This window comes from Chiloscyllium punctatum, chromosome 23 (assembly GCF_047496795.1).
Source record: "Chiloscyllium punctatum isolate Juve2018m chromosome 23, sChiPun1.3, whole genome shotgun sequence".
NCBI classification, from domain to species: domain Eukaryota; kingdom Metazoa; phylum Chordata; class Chondrichthyes; order Orectolobiformes; family Hemiscylliidae; genus Chiloscyllium; species Chiloscyllium punctatum.
The window spans coordinates 79,197,641-79,220,475 of NC_092761.1; positions in this window are offsets into that span (position 1 = coordinate 79,197,641).

Genomic DNA, 22,835 nt, shown 5'->3' on the forward strand with positions numbered 1-22,835 from the left:
GTTTGAAAGAAATCACCATGTCTACAGAAATACTTACAACTTAATCATTAAACTCTTTCATTGACACATGCCATTCATTCAAAATCTAAACTCTAGAATAAATGATAAATAAATATATATATATACTATATATATATATCAATTATACACCTTAGGCCAGACAGTAAAATTGCTCAGCTGATTGTACTATTCATAAGAGCAAGCTCAGGAAAAACCTTTCATTCCAATATGAATCTCAAAGTCCAAATTAATTCAAATTGCATGGTAAATCCATCAAAAGGGTATCTGATCCTTTCGTAATATAGCATAACTACAGAAAGCATTGACCCCTTTCGTCAAACGGCGGATGGTGTAAATCAGAAACAAAAACAGAAATTGCTGGAAAAGCTCAGCAGGTCTGGCAGCATCTGTGGAGAGAAATCAGAGTTAACGTTTCAAGTCGAGTGATCCTTCCTCAGAACTGAGGTGACCCCTTTAATCATTCTTCCTGATAGGGAAGATAACTTAGCAAGCCTTCCACATTAGCCTGACACATAAATGTACAGGGGCTCTTCCTATATAGTATTTCATCTACAAAAACAGAATTATAATATACAGACTAGCATTTATATACTTGACTCTTTTTGGCCCTGACACCTTTCTTTCTCTTTTTTTTAAAATTCCTATGTCTCTTTCATAGTCTTGAGTCACAGAATAGGCCATGCTGCAAATGCTACAGTTGGAGCTGCATAGTATGTGCAATTGCTGACTTTGTTATCAGAGCTGCAAGACTGCCCACACAGTGTGAAAAAGCAGTTCCTTCAATGAGGCACTTGACAATTTCACATTTAATGGAATGCTTCTGCACATATGTAATTTAATGGTCATTAATTATTAGTTCAGTAAATGATCATTATCCCTGAAGTCGAATAAAACTTGCAGATTAAACAAAAACATAAAAACAATCTGTTGTAAATTTTGAATGATAGTTGCTCAGTTCTCCTTGTTACCTTCAAACGGTTAATGATTCTGAAATTGTGCACTGCTGAGTTTTCTAAAAGATGTCATATCCAATGAAGAATCAATATGTTCTCTCCACAGGAACATTCAAGTAACCCTAATTGGTTGCTATAGCAATGCAGCTCTGCAATTCTTCCCTTAATGCATCATTCTTTTCCTTCATTTATTAAAATAGAGATGAGGTTAAACCTATTTATGGGCGTCAGGTTTTAGTTTGAATGTGCTGACCTTTTCATTACCCACAAAAGGAAAAAAGAAAGCAAACAGATCTGTTATTTAAGAAATCAGGAGACTTCATAAAGTCCAGCTGCTCTTATTATAAAGCACTGACTTGCCTACATGATACCTTATTAGAGAAAATTAACAACCACAGCAGAAATCAGAAGGTCTCAAGGTCCAGCTGAAGCCTATCATCTATAATGTAGTGTCTCACAAGGAAACTTTTAAACACCTTTTTGTTCCGTTTTCTCCTTATTCTGTGGACCATCCACCACGCTATAATACATTTAGGTCTCATGGCCCGTGTCATAAGGATGTTTATTTGTTGATGATTACTTGGCAATGTACAAACTGCACTGACAGATATATTGAGAAAGTCAACAAATAAGGTGTCACACAGTATGTTGCTGATTATCTTACATTAGAGAATTGTTTTATCTCTGGGACCTTCATCATTTATCATTTATTTTCTGAACTATGTCCTAAATTAAAGCAAAGGGAAATCTAAACAATATTGGAAAACTCTTGCTGCTGGTGGAACCTTTAAAGATTACCTTTTGTTCTGACAGAAGGTCACAGACTTAAAATGTGAACTATTTTTCTCTCTCTTCATGGATGCTCTCCGATCTTATGACAATTTCCATTTTTATTCCATTCTTTTAAGTTGTTAATATTGGATGTGTTCCGAAATTAGAAGACACAGATTAAACATATTGAAAGTGAGAATATTCCAGTACACATTTCGGGTCATTACACGTTGTAATACTGTTCTTGACTCAGACTAAGGAAAGGAAAACAAAGTCATGTGCATGGCCATTCAATCCTTGACAACTTCAAGGAAGGAATGACCATTGTGCCATTATGGTTACCAACTCTTCTAAATTATCCTGAGATCACCAAGAATTGATAAATAAACTCCTAGAGAGTATTTTTATGGTTCCCCCATCAGTGGGTTTCAAGGTGGGGGAGTTTATACAATGCAGCACCTGTGACCTGCACACTATCTATCTGAATGCCTGCAGACAGTTGCCCATTAGAGTCATAGAGATGTAAAGTATGGAAATGGACCCTTCGGTCCAATTTATTCTTGCCAATCAGACCTAAATTAATCTAGTCCCAGTTGCCAGCATTTGGCCTGAAATGCTATAAACTTTTCCTAATCATGTACCCATCCAGATGTCTGTTAAATGTTATATTGTACCAGCTTCCATTATCTCCTCTGGCAGCTCATTCCATATATGTACTACCCTCTGTGTGAAGAAGTTGCCCCTTTAGTCTCTTTCAAATCTTGCCCCCTTACCGTCAACCTATGCCCTGTAGTTTCACATGCCCCCATCCTGGGAAACAGACTTTGGCTATTCACCCTATCCAGCCCCTTCATGGTTTTATATACTTGTATAAGGCCACCCCTCAGCCTCCAATGCTCCAGGGAAAACTGTCCAGCATTATCCATTGGGCGGTGAAGGGATAGGGCCCTTGAACCTATTGAGCCTTTCTCTCTCCTCCACTGCTAGTTTACATGTGACTATGGGAGGCCCAAGTCATGTGGGTAGCCCAGCAGCTTTGGCAGAGTGGGTTGGTATCAGGCAAGACTGGGGTAGCCTGTTTTGGGGGCGGGGGGGGGGGGGGGGTCCTGTGTCCATGAGAGGTACCTCATGGAACTTACCTCTTTTAACCCTGATGTCTCAAACCTCCTCACTCCCCTCACTGCCAGCCTGATCCCTGCCACACTCATAGATTCATTTTTAGACCAGACTCCATATGTACCTTCTCTTCAGGGATGGGCTGCAGTTCCAACAATGGCCACCACTTGAACTAAGCGCTGCTGAGACTACAGAGCTGCCAGCATGATGATTGGTCATCAGTTCTCCAAGGTGGGACTTCTTCCCCAGATGGAAAAGAAAGTCTTGCCTTTGGCCAGTTAATGCCCTGCCAAAAACTAAATGATTGCAGGATAGCCATATTGGCAGCGATGTATTCCTCACTGACTCTTCAGCAGCAGGACAGGCACTTCTATCATCTAGAAAGCTGTGCCTTGGACTCTGCTATGAACAAATCAAGCAAGATTAATGCGAGGGACATTGGAATAAAAAAAAACAACTTTCATCAGTACTAAAAATACTGGCGATATGGGAGAGAAAGGCCATTTGATTGTCAAAAATCACCCAAACACACAATAAGGAATGTTGATGTTACAAAGGTGGACAGGTGCATAAAGAAGAAATTGGATTATTGGAGGCAAGAGATGTACAATTGAACTTTCCAGAATTTTCCCAGACCAGGCGAGTGATTTTCTCTGTTGAATGCCATTATAGCCATTATTTGATCTGAAACGTTTACTCTCAGTGAATGGATGCATCTTAGGCTAAAATGACAAGAAATGTTAGATTTCTTGCAGAATAAGGAGTAATCCTGTACACGTGGTTGACTGTGTAAGGACACACAGCATTTAATTGAAGTACATGTATTACATCCATCAAGCCAAACTGGTGACCCTGGAACATGAGCACAGTCTTGGAAAAAGAGGCTATTCCTTTGGGACTGAGGTGAGGAGAAATTTCTCCACTCAGGTGATTTTAAAATCTTTAGAATTCTTCACCCAGAATGTTGAAAATGCTCCATCTTTGAGAAAATTTGAAGCTGAGCTGGAGAGGTCTTTGGACACCCATGGAGTTGAGGAACAAGGGAAAGAGACAGGAAAATGGAGATGAGGTAGATGAGTAGACTCAAGGGACTGTCTTGTTTCCTGTATTCCTGATGAAGGGCTTTTGCCCAAAACATCGATTTTACTGCTCCTCAGATGCTGCCTGAACTGCTGTGCTTTTCCAGCACCACTAATCCACAATCTGGTTTCCAGCATCTGCAGTCATTGTTTTTACCCTGTCTTGTTTATTCCAGCTCCTATAACTTAAATTACACACTAAAATGAAAAGACACCTCAATACCTGCACACTGACGACACAACTGAAACCAGTTTCCATTTAGCCCTGATACATTGTAAGTCTTAATATATGGAAATGTTTGCTTTGTCTTTAGTTCTTGGCATTGACTAGTCACAGTGCCCATACACTGAAGTCTCCTGATATGAAACTTTTCTGTCTGGTCGACCCAACAGTCTATAATAGACTAATTGAACTCCTTCGTGTGCCGAGCGTGATAGAAATGCACTGACAGCAAGTCACAATTGTACTTTACTACAGATCTATAAAACATCAGTGCAGCCTGCCCACATCGACTATTAATGAAAACATAGCACAGCAGAGGTTTCATTCAGTCTTAAATTGGAAGAAGCCAGCACATGAACTATCTTGTGAAAGGGGCACTTTTCTGAAATCTGGGGTTAACAATGTAATGAAAGACTGAGCTGAGTAAACATCTGTTGGAGCAGGAATCCATAGGGAAATACTGCCTACTTGTATGGAAGCCCCTTATAAAAGAGTTCATCCTTTTCCTGCTGCCAATTAGAGAATTACAAGGCTATAATTCAGTCAAAGAGTTCAGAAGAAGCAGTCTTCATGCAATCAGAAAAGTTACTTGAAATCTGAGATTGAATTGAACAGTCTTTTTATAAACAGTTTTAATGTATATCTATCTAATTTCAGAATTTAAATTTTAATAATTCACTGACAAACTCAGCTTTTAGCAGATGTTTCTGGACTGCATGCTGCAGTGTTATGAAAAAGAACAGCCTTCAACATTGTACTTTTGTTACTAATCGTGTAACTCCAGCGATGTATGGCGAGCAGTGTTTTATACAATTGGATTATGGCTACCCAATAAGTATTGCACCAACAAAACCAGAATTGTGGATGGTGGAAATCAGCAACAATAATAGAAATAGTTAGAGAAACTCAGCAGGTCTGGCAGTACCTTTGGAGAGAAGGAAGAGCTCATGTTTCAGGACCAGTGACTCTTCTTCAGAAGTATTGAAACATTTAGTTCGTTATTTAAATAGCATCTGCAAATGGCTAGTCGGACAAGGATCTAAGATCGTACAACGCGTTTCGAACTTTCATTGCAACCAACAATATTGTTGTTGTACTAAAGCCTCTGCTAGATTTCAAATTAGATTTTGCCCATCAGGGCAGAGCTTGGTTTTATTCTTTTGACATTACACGAGAGAGTCTCCAAGGAGGAAAAACGTCAGTAAGATCATTTAGGTGACCTAAGAATTCAATGAACTGTGGAGGGATTTTTAAAAATATAGCTTAATTTCCTTCAGGTGTCCTGGATCAGATAGAACCAAAGTGATATGAAAGGTGCACTCTCTGGATGTCACAATACTACATTCTGGAGTCTGCTTGCTCCCTGACTCTGAACTACTGAAACTAATTTTGCATTAATGCTAGACTGTACCTTACATTTTCTGCAATTCTATGTAAACAGAACATAGAACATAGAACAGTACGGCATAGTACAGGCCCTTCTGCCCTTGATGTTGTGTCGGCCTTTTATCTTACTCGAAAATCAAACTTATCTACATACCCTTCATTTTACTGTCATCCATGTACCTATCTAAGAGTTGTTTAAGTGCCCCTAATGTATCTCACTCAACTACCACTGCTGGCAGTGTATTCCACACACGTACCACTCTCTGAGTAAAGAACTGACCTCTGATATCTCCCCAAAACTTTCCTCCAATCACCTTATATTTATACCCCCTTACAATAGCCGTTTCTGCTCTGGGAAAATTCTCTGAGTGTTCACTCTATCTATGCCTCTCATCATCTTGTACACCTCTATCACATTGTCTCTCATCCTTCTTAGCTCCCTTAAACTTTCTTCATAAGACATGCCCTCCAGTCCAAGCAGCATCCTGATAAATCTCCTCTATACCCTGTCTAAAGCTTCCACATTCTTCCTATAATGAGGTGACCAGAACTGAACACAATTTTCCAAGTGTGGTCGAACAAGACCTCTATAGAGCTGCAGCATAATCTCATGGCTTTTAAACTCAATTCCCCCGTTAATGAAATACAACACACCAAATACCTTCTTGGGTGGCAACTTTGAGGGATCTTTGGTCATGGAACCCAAGAGCCCTCTGTTTGTCCACACTGCCAAGAATCCTGCCTTTAACCCTGCACTCTGCATTCAAATTCGATCTTCCAAATTGAATCACTTCACACCTTTCCAGATTGAACTCCATCTGCTACTTATCAGCCCAGTTTTGCATCCTGTCAATATCCCGTTGAAACCTACAACAGTCCTCCACACTATCCACCACTCCACCAACCTTTGTGTCATCGGCAAACTTACTTACCCACCCTTCCACTGCCTCATCCAAGTCATTTATAAAAATCACAAAGAACAAAGGTCCAAGAACAGATCCCTGCAGAACATCGCTGGTCACAGAGCTCCCAGGTGAATACTTTCCATCTACTATGACCTTCTGTCTTCTGTGGGCCAGCCAATTCTGTATCCAGATAACCAAATTTTCCATGCTGCTTACTTTCTGAATAGGCCTACCATGGGGAACCTTATCAAACACCCTGTTAAAATCCATTTACACCACACCCACTGCTCTACCTTCATTAATATGTTTCCTCACATCCTCAAAGAAATCAATAAGGTTTGTGAGGCATGACCTGCCCCTCACAAACTCATGCTGACGATTTCTAATCAAACTATGGTTTTCCAAGTAATCATAAATCCTGTCTCTTAGAATCCTCTCCAATAATTGGCCCACCACAGACGTAAAACTGACTGGTCTGTAATTCCCAGGATTATCCCTATTCCCTTTCTTGAACAAGGAAATAACATTTGCCACCCTCCAAACATCTGGCACTACTCCAGTGGTCAGTGAGGACACAAAGATCATCACCAAAGGTGCAGCAATCTCTTCCCTTGCTTCCTGTAGAAACCTTGTGTATATCCTGTCTGGCCCAGGGGATTTATCTATCCTTATGTTTTTCAAAGTTTTAAGCACATTCTCCTTCTTAACATCAACCTGTTCGAGCGTATCAGTCTGTTTCACAATGTTCTCATAAACGACAAAGTCCCCCTCATTAGTGAATACTGGAGCAAAGTATTCATTAAGGACCTCCCCTACCTCCTCCAATTTCAGGCACAAGTTCTCTCTATTATCCCTGATGACCCCTACCCTCACTCTGGCCATCCTCTTGTTCCTCACATAAGTGTAGAATGCCTCAGGGTTTTCCTTAACCCTACCTGCTAAAGCTTTTTCATGCCCCCTTCTAGCTCTCTAAGTCCATTCTTCAGTTCCTCAGTGGCTACCTTGTAACCCACTAAAGCCCTGTCTGACCCTTTCCTCCTCAACCTTAAGTAAGCTTCTTTCTTCCTCTTGACTAGCTGTTTTGCATCCCTTAGAACATAGAACATAGAACAATACAGCACAGAACAGGCTCTTCGGCCCTCAATGTTGCACTGACCTGTGAACAATTCTCAGCTCGTCCCCTACACTATCCCATCATCATCTATGTGCTTATCCAAGGATTGTTTAAATCTCCATAATGTGGCTGAGTTAACTATATTGGCAGGTAGGGCATTCCATGCCCTTACCACTCTCTGAGTAAAGAACCTGCCTCTGACATTTGTCTTAAATCTATCACCCCTCAATTTATAGTTATGCCCCCTTGTACAAACTGATGTCATCATCCTAGGAAAAAGACTTTCACTGTCTACCCTATCTAATCCTATGATCATCTAGTATGTCTCTATTAAATCCCCTCTTAACCTTCTTGTCTCCAATGAGAACAGACCCAAGTCTCTCAGCCTTTCCTCATAAGACCTTTACTCCACAGCAGGCAACATGCTGGTAAATTTCCTCTGCACCTTTTCCAATGCTTCCACATCCTTCCTGAAATATGGCGACCAGAACTGTACACAATATTCCAAGTGCGGCTGTACTAGCGTTTTGTATAGTTGCAACATGATATTGTGGCTCCAGAGCTCAATCCCTCTACCAATGAAACCTAACACACTGTATACCTTCCTAACAGCACTATCAACCTGGATGGCAACTTTCAGGGATCAATGTACATGGACTCCAAGATCCCTCTGCACATCCACACTGCCAAGAATCTTTCCATTTACCCAGTACTCTGCCTTCCTGTTATTCTTCCCAAAGTGCATCACCTCACATTTAGCTGCATTGAACTCCATTTGTCACCTCTGAGCCTAATTCTGCAGTTTATCCAAGTCCACTGCAACCTATAACATTCTTCCAAACTGTCCACTACTCCACCGACTTCAGTGTCATCTGCAAATTTACTAATCCATCCACCCATGCCTGCCTCTAAGTCATTTATAAAAATGACAAACAACAATGGTCCCAAAACAGATCCTTGTAGCACTCCACAAGTAACCGGACTCCAGGCTGAATATCTTCCATTAACCACCACTCGCTGCTTCTTTCAGAAAGCTAGTTTCTAATCCAAACTGCTAAATTGCCCTCAATCCCATGCCTCTGCATTTTCTCCAACAGCCTACCATGTGGAACCTCATCAAAGGCTTTAATGAAGTCCATGTATACCACGTCAACTGCCCTACCCTCATCTACATGCTTGGTCACCTTCTCAAAAAGACTCACTGAGGTTTGTGAGACATGACCTGCCCTTGCTGAAACCATGGTGACTATCTGAAATCAAATTGTTGCTTGCTAGATGATTATAAATTGTATCTCTCATAATCCTTTCCAAAACCTATCCTACAACAGATGTAAGGCTCATTGGTCTATAATTACCTGGGTCATCTCTACTGCCCTTCTTGAACAAGGGCACAACATTTGCAATCCTCCAGTCTTCTGGTACTGAACCTGTAGACAATGACGTCTCAAATATCAAAGCCAAAAGCTCTACTAAATCCTCCATAGCTTCCCAGAGAATCCTCAGATAAATCCCATCCAGCCCTGGGGACTTGTCTAATTTCACTCCTTCTAGAATTGATAACACCCCTTTGTAACAAACCTCAATCCTTTCTAGTCTAATATCTCGTACCTCATTCTTATCCTCTACAATATTCTCCTTTTCCTGAGTGAAAACTGATGAGAAATGTTCATTTAGCACCTCTCCGATCTCCACAGGGTCCACACTCAACTTCCTACTTCTGTCTTTGACTGGCCCTATTCCTACCCTAGTCATCCTTTTATTCCTCACATACCAATAGAAAGCTTTAGGGTTCTCCTTATTCTATTTGCTCAAGACTGCTCATGTCCTCTCTTTGCTCTTCTTAACTCTCTCTTTAAATCCTTCCTAGCTGATCTGTAACTCTCCATCGCCTCATCTGAACCATCTTGCCTCATCAGCACATAAGCCTCCTTCTGCTGCTTAACAAGAGATGCAATTTCTGTAGTAAACCACGGTTCCCTTACCTTATCACTTCCTTCTTGCCTGACAGAGGCATACCTATCAAGGACATGCAATATCTGTTCCTTAAACCAGCTCCACATTTCTATTATCTGCATCCCCTGCATTTTGCTACCCAATTCTGTGTATCCTAATTCTTGCCTAATCGCATTATAATTTCCCTTGCCCATCAATAACTCTTGACCTGTGGCATGTACCTATCCTTTTCTATCATTAAACTAAATGTAACTGAATTATGGTCACTCTCTCCAAAGTGCTCACCTTCAACTAAATCAAACATCTGGCCTGGTTCATTACCAAGCACCAGATCCAGTGTAGCCTCCTCTCGTCAGACCTTCGACATATTGTGTCACATTGGACAAAAACTGATCCATCTGACGTACTAGAGTTATAGCATTTTGACTCAATGTTGGAGAAGTTGAAGTTCCCCATAATGACCACCCTGTTCCTTTCACTCCTATCCAGAATCATTCTGCCAACGCTCTCTTCCACCTCCCTGGAACTCTGCAGAGGCCTATAAAAAAACTCCAAGCAGTGTGACCTCTCCTCTCCTGTTTCTAACCTTAGCCCACACCACTTCAGTAGACGAGTCCTCATCAAAAGTTCTTTCAGCCACTGTTATGCTATCCTTGACTAACAAGGTCATACCTCCCCTTCTTTTACCACCTTGCCTGTTCTTAATGAAAGGTCTAAACCCTAAAACCTGCAACATCCATTTCTCACGCTGCTCTATCTGTCTCCAAAATGGCCACAACATTGAAGTCCCAGGTACCTATCCATGCAACAACTCACCTATCTTATTTTGGATATTTCTGGCATTGAAGTAGACACACTTCAAAAACCAGCTTGCTGTCTGCCAGCACATTCTTGTGACCATGAAATCCTGACCCTATCCTCTCTACTTTCATCCTCCTGTGCACGGCAACTACACTTCAGGTTCCCACCCCCCTGCTGAGCTAGTTTAAACCCACCCAAATGGCACCAGCAAATTTCCCACCCAGGATATTCGTACCCTTCTGGTTTAAGTGAAGACTGTCCTGTTTGTACAGGTCCCACCTTCCCCAGAACGAGTCCTAATTATCCAAGTGCCTGAAACCCTCCCTCCTGCACCATCCTTGCAGCCATGTGTTCAGCTGATACCTCTCCCTATTCCTTGCTTCGCTATCATGTGGCATGGGTAACAAACCAGAGATAACAACTCTGTTTGTTCCACCCTTGCTTCATTCCTGTTCCTCAAATGCTGCCGGGCCTGCTGTGATTTTCCAGCGCCACACTTTTTGACTCTGATCTCCAGCATCTGCAGTCCTCACTTTCTCCTAGTTCTACAACCCTTGTCACCCAAAGTTCCTTCATCCTAGCATCCCTTCCTTGCCTCAGTGGTACAAACCTATCCAGCACTATCAGCAAGTGCTCTCTATAGACCCTCAACATTTCTGTTGTGCATTTTCCTGAGAACATCAGTTCCCAATTTAGATGCCTGCTTCCTGCCTAATAACACTGTAATTCCCCCTCACCCGATTAAATATTTACCCATACCATCTGCCCCATACCTCTCCATGACTATAGTAAAGGTCAGGGAGTTATAATCACTATCACCGAAATGCTCTCCCAATAAGAGATCTGACACCTGGTCTGGTTTGTTGCCAATCACTAAATCCAATATGGCTTCCCCTCCTGAAGAAGGGCTGATGCCCGAAGTGTCGATTCTCCTGTTCCTTGGATGCTGCCTGACCTGCTGCGCTTTTCCAGCAACATATTTTCACCTCTAGTTAGCCTATCTACATATTGTGTCAAGAATCCTTCCTGGACACACCTGACAAAAACTGCTCCACCCAAACCATTTGAACTAAGAAGGTTCCTATCACTATTAGGGAAGTTAAAGTCACCCATGACAACAACCCTATTTCTTCTGCACCTTTCCAAAATCTTCCTCCTAATCTGCTCCTCCGTGTCTCTGTTGCTATTGGGGAGGGGGGAGTTATCTGTAGAAAATGCCCAATTAAATGGCTGCTCCTTTCCTGTATCTGATGTCCACCCAGACTGACTCTGTAGACAAATCCTCCTCGACAACCTCCCTTTGTGCAGCTGTGATATTATCCCTGATTACCAATGCTACTCCTCCACCTCTTTTAACTCCCTCGCCCCTCCCCTCCGCCACCATATCTTTTGAAACATCTGAATCCTGAAACATTCAACAACCATTCCTGCCCCTGTGATAATGGGCACAGCATCATAGCTCCAAGCTCTAATTTGATCACTCTTATTCCTGATACTTCTTGCATTAAAATAGACACACCTCAACTCATCTCACTGGCTGCAACATTGCCCTATCAATTGTCTATCCCTCCTCACAGATTCTCTACATGCTGTATAATTGGTATCAATTTGTTCATGGGAAATCATAGTGATGTGAAAGGTGCACTCTCTGGACACCACATTCTGGAGTCAGCTGAACAAGCATTTTCCGATCACCCTTAATTGCCTAGGTGAAACTGGCAGCAAGTTAACTTTTTGAATTTCCTATAGTCCATGTCATGTATACTCTGGAACAGTTCCTATGAATTGGAGAGGAGCTAATGTAACCCCACTAGAGTCATAGAGATGTACAGCATGGAAACAGACCCTTCAGTCCAACCCATCCATGCTGACCAGATATCCCAACCCAATCTAGTAAAGAAGGGGGACAAAAAGAAATCAGTAAATTATCGCTTGACATTGGCAGTGGGATAAATGTTAGAGTCCATTATAAAAGATGTAAAAGCAGTGCTCTTGGAAGATAAAGGAAAGATCCAACAGAGTTACCATGGAAGCAGATATCATGCTTAAAAATTCTGATAGAATTGTTTGAGAATGTAGCAAGTTGAATGGATAAAGGAGAGCTAGTCAATGTGGTTTAGTTGAATTTTCAGAAGCTTCCACATAAGAGGTTAGCATGAAAAACAAAAGCACATGAGATTGGAGGTCATGTTCTAAAATGGGTTGAGAACTGGTTGGCAAATAAAGAGTAGGAATGAACATGCCTTATTTTTAAGTGACAGGCAGTGACCAGTGGAGTATTGCAGGATCAGTGCTTGGACACCAGCTATTCACAATATATCTTTTAAATGCGGTAAATCTGTTTCAGATCTCTAAACTTGCAGATGATGCAATGCTAGGTAGGAGAGTGTGCTTTGAGGAGAATACAGAGAAGTTTCAGTGTAATTTGGACAAGTAAGTAGTCAAATACATGACAGATGCGGTACCATGCAAATAAATGAGATATTACCTGCTTTGGTGCCAACATAGAAGGCATATTATTATCTGAATGGTAACAGACTGGGATAGGAAAAGGTGCAATGAGACCTCAGTGTCCTTGAAGAAGATAAATGTAATAAAAACCGTAAGAAATGCAGATACTGTAAACCAGAAACAAAAGCAGAAACTGCTGGAAAAACTCAGCAGGTCTGGCAGTGTGTGTGGAGAGAAGTCAGAGTTAACATTTTGGGTCGGGTGACCCTTCCTCAGAACTGAAGACAAATGTACCTACCATTTTCACAAGCCTTCACAGCAAGAGGAGCTGACGACAGGAGCAGGCATGTTTTGCTGCAATAGTACAGTGCATTAATAAGACCAACCTAGCTTTTGTATGCTTTTTTGGCATCCTGAAAGGAGGAAGGATATTCTGGCTTTTATGAGATTTCAAACAAGGCTTATCAAACCGATTCCTGGCAAGACTGACACAAAGGAGAGACAGTATCAGTTAGGAATACATTCACTGGAATTTAGAAGAATAAGGGGGTGATCTCATAGAAACCTATAAAATTTGAACAGGATTCATCAGGGAAGATGCAGAAAGAATGTTTTTCATGGCCGAGGAATCAAAGACCAGAGTTAAACAGTCTAAGGATAAAGGGTAGGCCATTTAGAATTGAGATGAGGAGGAATTCCTTCACCCGGAGAATGGTGAGCTTGTGAAATTCTCTGCCACAAGAAACTGTTGAGGCCAGAACAGTGAAGACTTTCGAGAAAGATGTAGGCATGGTCTTGGGACTAAAGGGATCAAATGCTATGAGAAGAAATCAGGAACAGCACATTGAATTGGAGAAATAGTCAAATGGAAGGCTTGAAAGGCCAGATGGCCTACTCCTGTTCCTATATTTGAAATTTAGATGTCTCCATGCGTCCCAATGGTAGGTACACAGTTCCCTGGATTTTGAACTAGCAATAATGAAAGAACCTCAGTACATTCCCAAGTCCGGACAGTGTATGATTTGTAGATAAGAGTATTCCCACTTTTATGGTGCCCTGGTACTTCTCAGTGTTGGATGTCATGAATCTGATGGTGCTGTTGAAAGCATGTGCATATGTAACTGCAGTGTATCTTGTAGATGGTACAACTATGTCCAGTACTGGATGGGGTGTGCAGATACAAATAACTAGTAAAATTAACTAAGGAGATCATGGCTATTTTCAATTACGTAGAAGGATTCCACACAGACTAAACAAATGAATAAGGGATTTGAGTAAGCTGCAAATCTTAATTCACTGAGAAGATTTTCTCCAAAGAACAACTGAAGAATAAAAGCAAATGCCACATTCCAGGTAATGAAAGCTTCACTTCAGCATGAATCCCTTAACTATACCACAATGTTGGAAAGTGTTAAAGGAAAAAATCTCTACAGGGAATTGACAGAACAATGAGAAACCAATGGTTCCTGCTTCCACAGACAGAAAATGCAATTAAGGTATCTGAAGAAGCTCTTTGCAGGAGAGATAAAATAATGAAACTCTAAGTATAAATGGCTAAAGGGGTGATTGAATGATGCAAGAAGATAATTGCAATGAGAACAAAAAAAAACACAAAGTATTTGAATAACAGGGAGGCTGAGCAAGCTGAGGGCAACCACTATAAGTTCCTCAATTAAACTATAATCAAGGAGACTTAATTTCATGTTATCGAAAACCTTGCATTTTATTCATACTTTATTCCAGCTTTACTGTTAATAATATAGAGTAGAAGTATGAGTCCGGGTATCAGCTTGCCATCATTGATCAGACATTATATAATGCCAGATATAAGTAATATCTACTGAGTAATCTCTAACTATTCTGCATGTGTTTATTGCAGTTGCAGCTCAGCAGTTACATTATGTATGTTGCTATGCCTGTCGATTTGTTCATGCCACAGGAAACAGTGAGATGTTAATTTCTCTCTCTTTTTTTATTGGCCATTTTGTATTGTGAAGGATTCATTATTGGCAGCATATTAGATGAAAAGACTAATGTGCAAAACTTCTCAGTTCTATCATGTTTAATGTTAGTTATTAAATTGTTATTTCAAACATTAAGTAGCTGTGGTGTTTGGCAAGAGAAGACAACTGAATTGAATTGCTGCCCATATTTGCAGCCTTCTGTGAGAGAGTGTGTCGGGATCCTGGTTTTAATAAGATATTCATGTGTTGATGCTCAGTGCTGCAATTTGGTTGATTCACTGCATTTCCAGATTCTGGACAAAGTTTTGGAGGAGGCACAAGGCAGAGGAAGAGTTGCTGAAAAAGCGCAGCAGGTCTGGTAGCATCTAGGAGAGAAATCAGAGCTAATGTTTCAGGTCCAATGACCCGTCCTCAGAGGAAAAGCATTTATTTTTGCCAAGAGTGACCAATTCATACTACGTTTTGACCATTTCTCAGTGATCTATTAGTTAAGGACAATACAAACTGTTAATAATTGGCCTTTAATGAAAGCTTTAAAAATGCATTTAAATCAAGACTGGATTGCCATATTGGTTATTTAACTCTATCTGCATTCTGCATACTCATACCAAAAATAAAACTGTCAATAACTAAGAAAAAATTAAAATGATGAATGCTACAGTATTAGGAGAAACAACAGGATTTGGAATCAAATTGTTTACAAGAAATGTTTATCTAACCGTTAGATTTGAAAGAGTATCTATGCCATCCCACCATCATACATGCAGGCTGATTTTCAACCATGCATCCAATTGCTTTCATTTCCTTCCTTGCTCACAACCTATGCGGATGAAGCACAATACTGAAACGTATGGAATGAAATCTCAGCAAGAGGTAGTTCTTTTAGCAGAAGGAGAACATGCTTAGAAAGTGATTGTTTCTACTACAGTAGAGGTGTGGACATACTTGCTTTAATTTCATGATTTTAGTTCCTTTGAATTCAAGTTTCTGGTACATTGCTATAAGCTTGACCACTATTTTGCTTCAGGTTCAGTCCATGTGTATGCAGCCTTAAAAGAAATTTTATTTATAACAATGTTCAAAAAAAATGACCCTTGATCTGGTTAAATGGTGAGCAAATGCTCATCACAATTATTTGTTTGATACATTGAACAACATTCCATAAACTTGACTAAAATGTAAGTTATATCCTTTGGCTTTCAGCTTTGGTGCGTACTAATGGAAGGATTAGTGTATGTGTGTGTGTGTGTGTGTGTTTGTGTCTGCGTATGTGATAAAGCTTTTTTATGGTTTGAAATATAACAGCAATGACACGTTTATTTTAGTATTAACCATTAATATGGCAATATGAAAGACCCAGTTTGGACATGATGACCCAAATTGCCTCCTCCTGTGCTGTAACTATCCTGTAATTCCATAAATCTATAGTTTGTAACATTGTAAAGAGTTAGAGTGCTCTGTATATTTACTATGCCACGCTTAATCGATGTAAAATTGTTGCCTTGATGTAAGGATGTTGCCTTGTTATTTAGGAATAGTTTGGAACACAAATCAGAGTCACAGTTCCAACATGCTAACCCCATTTTTTTTTTCATGTTCTTCCTGTGAGTACATGGTTAAGAGTTCACAGGTTATACAATTATATGCTTAATGTACTTTTGCTCTGTAGTGATGACTGGGAGTAGAATCTCGACATTACCAATTAGAATCCTGCCATTAGTGTATTATTTAACTATGATGATAAAATTCACATCACTTAATGGGTGCCCTGTAGAGAGAAAAAATATTTTAATAGCTTTTTGTGCTCAAGCATAAGTCAATGCCATTTTAAATTGTTTATTCTATAGGGGCAATTGGATGGAAGGAATGATGTTATTCTCATTCTAAAACCATTATGACATTAATATCAGCTCCCCAGCTAGAATGAAAGGATAATAAGATGAAATTCAGCATATATCAGCAATTTATTTCATACTATGCAGTATTGGTTTCCAATACTTTTATCACTCGCCCTTCTTATGTTCCCCTACCTCCGTTCCCCAGGTTGGATTAATCCTTCCAATCTATATGTCCTTCCATGAAAGACTTTTCAGCCTAGTCGATCTCATCCTTTCAAAATCTTTTCAACATCACCCTGGTACTGGAGAGAAGTGGAGTGACATTCTTTTACTGGAGACAAGCAGCTTTCAATTTCAAATATACATTTGGTACAAATTATGAAAATGCATCTCAGATGATGCTATTTGCTTGATGTCATTTAAAAACATTATTCGTAGGGAATTAGATATGTAGTTAAGAATTATGGGGTGATGCGGAAAGAATGGGATGTGGAACTAATTGTCTCCTGTGTCAAACCACCAGAATAAACACGGTAGCCATGTTTTGCACTGTGATTCTACCATATTCAATATAGCAATTTTAAAAAAAAGATATAAAAGCTGTGTTTTTTTACAAGCTGTTAAAGACCTGAAAAACATTTGCAGTTGTATTTGTATTTTCATTACAACAGCAGGCCTTTAGCTACAGGATTTCTATGTATTCTTTCAAGAAACACATTAACATAGCCAAAACTTGTCATGTTGGACAATGTTGCATTGAAGGCTGATGGACGTTTACGTCAGGGAAAGCGCGCGCGAGAGAGAGAGAGCGAGTGAGAGCAAGAGTGAGAGAGAGACTTGACTGACTGTACCCTGGGAAAAGAGCGTCAACACCTCACCTGAATGAAAATCAGGGAAAGAGACTGATCACAACTGACTATCAGATGGGAAGCTAACTTTCTAGTATCGTCTATCACGGTTAATTTGTGGAAATCTGTAACGTGGTTGAGAGTAGTATTCTGCCAAATTACTCAGGAATGACTTGTTGATATAATGAAATAAAGAATGCAGTGAGAAACAAAGGAAGGTTTCTTGCTAATTATTAAGCTGAGTGAGAATTAAATGCATCCTGAAAAATACTGAGATTGTCTATCCCTGTGCTACAAGTTTTAAACATATTGCCAATGGATACCGATGAGTAATTAAAATGAAGCACTCCTCCGACTCTCCATAATAATGAGAAATAGTTTCATTATGAAACTGTTTTGATGGGCTGAAAAAATGTGGCTGTCTCCCAGGTAATAATAGGCAGCAACTGTAAATTAAACCAGATAACAATGTGTCTAACTTCATACAAATATATATTTGAAGAGACACCTGCACGACACAGCTGGAAATGTGGAATGTCGAATTTAAACTGACAGATTTTGTCGTGATAACAGTGTCTCTGTGGTTTCTCTTTTGTCTTGTTGTTCACATTCCAAGCAGCAAATATCAAATAGATACTGTAAAGCACGAAGCTTGAGTGCAGTGATCACACCTTGTTTATGCTCTTGTAGAACTCACCAAAGTAAGCTTTAGTTAACAAAAATGTTTTAGCAGTCATTTCACAGCCAATAATGGCAAAAAAAACATGGAAGCACATGGAACTAACAGCAAAGCAACTGACTATTTGACCCAATTAATCTATGTGAATGTTTATGCTTCACTGCATGCAACTCCCACTCTACTTCATCTCACCTTACCTGCATTTCTTCCTATACCTTCCTCACTAATCTGATGCATTAATTTGCCTAAAATGCATCTATACTATTTGCCCCAACTCCATAGAGCTGCAAGTTCCACATTTTAACCACTCTGCATGAAGAAGTTTTCTTTTATTGTTGTGGTTCTGTTCGCCGAGCTGGGAATTTGTCTTGCAAACATTTCGTCCCCTGTCTAGGTGACATCCTCAGTGTCACCTAGACAGAGGACGAAACGCTTGCAAGACAAATTCCCGGCTCGGCGAACAGAACCACAACAACGAGCACCCGAGCTACAAATCTTCTACCAAACTTTGAAGTTTTCTTTTATATTCTGTAGCGATTGGAACCAGGTGAACCTGATAGACTACAAAGTCCTTGATTGGGGTTGTTAACCTGGGCCAATCAGGAAAGCCCTGGCTGACCAAGACAACCAGAGTGGCCCACTTGTGGTGCCCTTGCAGGCCTGGGTTCAAGTCCCACTTGCTCTGAACAGGTTAATTATGAAAATAGGTTAATAATAAAATACACAGGAGATTAGAATCCTCTCAGTTCAGAGGACTGACTCTGAGCTGGCTGGTTACAGCCAGTGCACTGTGTAGGAACAAATAATGGGTGACTTGGTGACGGGATACCAGCCCTTGTGCAGTTATTTCAGATTCTTTAGTTATTTATGGTCCCTGGCTTTGAATATCACACCAGGAAAATCTAGTACTGCAAGTGCTAGATATTGAAATAAGACCAGATAATGCTGGAGAAACTCTAGTAGCAGTCTATGGAGAGGGAAGCAGCTTTAATAAAATCCACAAGAATTGCGGATGCTGTAAATAAGAAACAAAAATAGAGTTTGCTGGAAAAGCTCAGCAGGTCTGGCAGCCTCTGTGGAGAGAAACCATAGTTAATGTTTTGGTCGTGTGACCCCTTTTCAGAACTGGTCCAGTTCGCTCGACCTGAAATGCTAACTCTGATTTCTCTCCACAGAGGCTGCCAGACCTGCTGAGATTTCTCAGCAATCTCAATTTTTTGAAGCAGCTTTAATATTTTCTGCTTTTTACTGAATAGAAATGTTTGCAATTGATGATAACGTGTTCCTAGTGCAATGAGAGAATGTTGCAGTTAAAGGTTCTATTCCCTTGAACAGTTAAAAGATTTAGTAAGGTACTTAAGATTAGAATTTCACCCAGAAGCCAAAGAATGCAAAAGTTTAAAAGCAGTGGCCACTGGTTTACAGGTGGAAACTGAGGATAATGAGAGATCATTAGAAAAATGGGATAATACTGCAATAGGAGAAAGTGAGGACTGCAGATGCTGGAGATCAGAGCTGAAAATGTGTTGCTGGAAAAGCGCAGCAGGTCAGGCAGCACCCAAGGAGCAGGAGAATCAATATTTCGGGCATGAGCCCTTCTTCCTGACGTCGATTCTCCTGCTCCTTGGATGCTGCCTGACCTGCTCCGCTTTTCCAGCAACACATTTTCAGCCATAATACTGCAATACAGTAGAAGAGAATAATAAGAAGAAAATTACTTTGTCTGTCTTCCCTGTGGAGGAAGCATATAGTACACCTGACATAGAAGGGAAACTAATTGTGATTTGAGTCTAGAATTCATGAATGTTAGCAGGCAAACTGAATGAAGAAAGAGAATGCAAGACTAACAAATCGCTAGGATTTGATATCATCTTTCCTTCGTATTTAAAGGAAGTAGGTGAGGAGTTTGCAGGTGCTTTAGCTGTGAGTGTCCATAACTGTTTTAATTCAGGAAAGCTGTCTTTAAATGCAAAGGCTACAAAGGTAGCTCTATTTTTGAAGGATAATGTGAGATAGACAAACCGCAAAATTATAGACCCGAAAGTCTACCTTTTGTAGAGAAGCTGTGGAAACTATGATTAGTGATAAGAATTACTGAGTGCTGAAGAAAAATTTAAGCTGATTAGAGAGAGCCAACCTAGGTTTGTAAATGGTAAGCCATGTTTAATGAACCTAAATAAAACCTTTAAGGGAATAACTAAAGTAACAGGGAAATGTCTGTTGATGTAATTTATTTGGATTTACAGACAGCTCATTGAGATTCCATATAAAAGAACACTCCAGAAATCGAGTTTCAGGGAATTAAAGCCAAACTACTGCCCTGGTTAAGAGATTGGATTGGGAATTGGAGATAGAGGTAACAACAGTACAGGTATACTTCACAGTAAGAAAGAAGTTGTAATGTATGTCCCACTCTTTGTATATCAGTATATGCCTTTAAGAGATGCAGTATATCAATACATGTTCATAATACTCTCAATGCATCATAACATGTGACCTATGAGTATAAGATACTTCATCTTAACTTGGATCATTTGGAGCAAGATGTGCTGTTGAAAGCATGCTGTTCTGTGTAACTTAACAGCTTTGATGATAGGCTCAGAAGGCAAATATAATAATAATAATAGTTGGCTTTATTAAATGTCAGTTGGATTCATCAACACCATGATAGCGGCAGCAAAGTTGTATTTTATGAAAAAGAAAAGTAAGCATTTCATTCTTCAGGGAAAGTACCCTGCTGATGGTAAACTTTGATTGGAAATAACTAGTGGTGTCCTCCAGGGTCTGTGCTGAAGCCTCAGCTGTCACCTAGATTCAATAATAAGTTGGATAGCGGAATATTAAGCCATGAATCCATGTATGCCCAAGACACAAGTGATACAGTCAGTAGTGTGGATAGGAACATAAAATTACAAAGACATGATTGAAACTGAATTGGACTGGTCACATAAATACTATCACTACAAGACCAGGTCAGAGACGAGGAATTTTGCAGTGAGTACTGCATCTTCTGATTCCCCAAAGCCTGTCCACCTTCTATCAACAAGGCACAAGACAAGAATGCAATCGAATGCTCCCCACTTACCTGGGTGAGTGCAGCTCTGACAACACTCAAGAAGCTTGACACTGTACAGTTCAAGACAGACAACTTGATTGATACCACATCCACAAACTTCATTCCCTCCTTCACCAGTAGAAGCAGTGTGAACCACTGATAAGATGTACTACAGAAATTCACCAACACTCCGTAAACAGCATCTTCCAAACACACAACCACCATCTAGAAAGACAAGCGCAGCACATCCATGGGAACAATACCATTTGCAACTGCCCCCTGCAAGCTACTCATTGTCCTGACATGGAAATGTATTGGTGATCCTTCAGTGTTGCTATGTCAAAATCCTGGAACTCCCTAACTGTGAGTCTACCTACACCAAATGTGCTGCATCAGGCTTACCAATGCCTTCTTAAGGGCAACAAGAGATGGACAATGAATTCTGGCCCAGCCAGTAGTGCCCACGATCCATGAATGAATTAAAAACTGGATAAAAATGGGATAAAATTGTGGCAAGCAGACTTCAAATCACTTTAAGTATGAGGTCATCAATGTTAGACCATAAATAGTTAGAACTCGTTAATTCTTTGCTTAGGAAACAGTTGTTCTAACCTTTGCATTACTGCTTCTGCTATGAATCCAGAGATCGGTGAGCCCATGGGTGTTCCGTTGATTTGTTCATATATTTGGTTATTGAATGTGAAGTGTGTTGTGAGGCACAAGTCCAGTAGTTTAAGTATGCCGTCTTTGTTGATAGGTTCAACGTCCTGTTGTCTGTTATGTCTGTCCAGCAGGTTGGCTATTGTTTCTTTGGCTAGTGTTTTGTCGATGGAGGTGAACAGTGCCGTTACATCAAATGAGACCATAGTTTCTTCCTTGTCTATGTGTATATTAAGAACATAGAACATAGAACAATACAGCACAGAACAGGCCCTTCGGCCCACGATGTTGTGCCGAACTTCTAACCTAGATTAAGCATCCATCCATGTACCTATCCAAATGCCGCTTAAAGGTCGCCAATGATTCTGACTCTACCACTCCCACAGGCAGCGCATTCCATGCCCCCACCACTCTCTGGGTAAAGAACTCACCCCTGACATCTCCCCTATACCTTCCACCCTTCACCTTAAATTTATGTCCCCTTGTAACACTCTGTTGTACCCGGGGAAAAAGTTTCTGACTGTCTACTCTATCTATTCCTCTGATCATCTTATAAACCTCTATCAAGTCACCCCTCATCCTTCGCCGTTCCAACGAGAAAAGGCCGAGAACTCTCAACCTATCCTCGTACAACCTATTCTCCATTCCAGGCAACATCCTGGTAAATCTTCTCTGCACCCTCTCCAAAGCTTCCACATCTTTCCTAAAGTGAGGCGACCAGAACTGCACACAGTACTCCAAATGTGGCCTAACCAAAGTCCTGTACAGCTGCAACATCACTTCACGACTCTTGAATTCAATCCCTCTGCTAATGAACGATAATACACCATAGGCCTTCTTACAAACTCTATTCACCTGAGTGGCAACTTTCAAAGAGCTATGTACATAGACCCCAAGATCCCTCTGTTCCTCCACCTGACTAAGAACCCTACCATTAACCCTGTATTCCGCATTCTTATTTGCTCTTCCAAAATGGACAATTTCTGATGATGTCCAAGAATTCCTGTGTCGATTGTAT